Raw genomic sequence first — 2500 nt, 5'->3', positions numbered from 1 at the left:
TAATTATAGGAATTATGACTGTAATACTCATCCTCACTCACTCCTTACTCATAGCACAATAAAATAGCACAGTGATCCAAAATCCCCAAACGTTATGTACGTCATGATACCCGTCGACAAGCCAAAGCTCCTGCGTCATGTATGTCATGACACCCGTACACAGTGGGTTAAGACTTCTAAGATCTATTTTAACTTCCAAGCCTTCAAAGCTCTTTTCTAAATTCTAAGACTTACTTTTCAAACTCCCAAGGTTTACAAGACTTCTCAGCTCTTTTCTAACTTCTAATACTTACTTTTCTAACTTCCAAGACTGTCAACCTCTTTTCTACTGTATGTTCCAAGACTTTCAAGCACTTTCCTGACTCACTTTTCTAATATCTAAGACTTACTTTTCTAGCTTTCAACGCAATTATAACTTGCAATACTTTTTCTATCTAGGAAGACTTCCGACTTTTGATCTCTAGGACTTACTTTTCCAACTTCCAAGACTTACTTTACAAACTTCCATGCTCCTTTCTGGCTTCCAAGACTTACTTTTCTAACTCTCAAAACTTCCAAGCTCTTTTCTAACCTTCAAGATTTCCAAACTAAGATTCCAAGCTTTTCTAACCTCCAAGATTCACCTTTCTAATTTCCAAGACTTACTTCTCTAGCTTTCAAGACTTTTTACAACTTCCCAAGTTTTTCTAATTTTTAAGAATTACTTATCTAACTTCCATGACTTCAAATCTCTCTTCTAACCCTGTTCTTGAATTCTAACTATGCTGATCAACGCTCTATTTTACCTTCCAGGCTCCTTTCTAACTCAATTATGCTGCTCAAAATTATGTAGCATTCGATCATGAATTTTCTCGAGATCTGCTAAACATTGTTTTTATAACAACTGAACAGTTGAACATATTTTTTTTCAGACTTTTCTTCAACCACTTTTCAAATGTGCTCCAATAACTTGATTCAACGATGTTTTTTCACATTCAATATATATATATATCTCCCTTTACTAACATTTCTAGTAATTCAATAGCTTCTTTGTATCGGCATTTTAATCGCTTGACTGTCACGTTTGCGGTTCTGATTACGTTGTTAGTCTTTACTAAGAACATTCCTTGCAAACTGCCCATGCACATTTTTTTGCAATCTGTTTACGGGTTCATCAGTCTTAGATCTCTTTTGTTAACACTACTTGTCATAATATTGTTATTATCATTATCGATTACTATTACGATTAACAATATCATCATAATTTCTGCCACTATTGTTTCTATTGTTATTCTAATTATTATTTCATTACCATCATCATTTTTATCATCATTATCATTCTAACTGTTATGATTGTTATTAGTACTATCATTAATATTGTAATTATTATCAATATGAATATTATTTCTGTTCCTATGATTTGTAACAATATGATTATTATCATTATTGTTATCCTTACCATTATTACTGCTACTACGAATGTGGCCAATATGATGATAATTATCATCATTATTATTGTTATTACATCATTTTTATTATCGCTATTTTTTCTCCATTATTATTTGTTATATAATTTTTGCTGTCACTATCATTCTCATTGTTGTTATAATTTTTATTGTTATTTTTTTGTTATTATTGTTTTGATTACCATTATTATTATCATTATCGTTATTACTGTAATTATTATCAGTGCTGTTATTATCAGTTATCATTAATATCAATATGATTTCCAGTATCATTATCATTCTTATCACTGTTATCATTTGGATCTTCATTAGCATTATTTCATGTCGTTTCGTATATCAACCATATAATTTAAATGCAGTAAATTATGAAAAAAAGCATTTATTCAGTCAGATGTCTTTTCATATGCTTGAAAGGAAAGAAAGAAAGAAAGAAAAAAGATAAATAGTTAAATAAAAAGAGAAAAGAATTAAAGACCGGTGTTGGTTTCTTTGCAATCATATTTGTCTTTGGTATAGACTTTTGTGTGTTTTCATTGCAGAATATCGATATATATTGGCCTGTTTTGAATTAATAAACGATCGTGTGAGGGTTCTTTGTATATCTATATCAAACATATTGCTGAATTGATAGCTTGAACATTTATCTCAACTAATTAACGATACCAGACATTGATTGATCTTTAACCAATCACGAGGCAGAAACGCGCAGTTGCCATACATGGTTAAACTCACCCTATTCAGTGGACAGATCAGAATAAACAGACTATATTTTCATGGGTATTTCTGTCATCATTACTGTTATTTTTATTGTGACCATCATTGGTGTTATGTATATGAATAAAAGTGTTGATTGTGTAAGGTGGCCAGATGCTGCATCTCGCGCTCTCCGCTCTCCCGTTCTGGCTGTCCTGGCCGGAGGACTGGACGTTGCCTGTCGCCTGTTTCATTTTTTTTTTTACCAATTATCTTTCTTTTTATTTGTTCGTCATTTTAGATTAGTTTCCCTTTTAACTGAAGTTTTCTGTAATTACTTTGATTTTATTTTTATGTTACGA

This window comes from Penaeus japonicus, unplaced genomic scaffold, assembly GCF_977035675.1.
Source record: "Penaeus japonicus unplaced genomic scaffold, GWHDUDI00000001_assembly GWHDUDI00000021, whole genome shotgun sequence".
NCBI lineage: Eukaryota > Metazoa > Arthropoda > Malacostraca > Decapoda > Penaeidae > Penaeus > Penaeus japonicus.
This window is presented reverse-complemented; position numbering follows the sequence as displayed.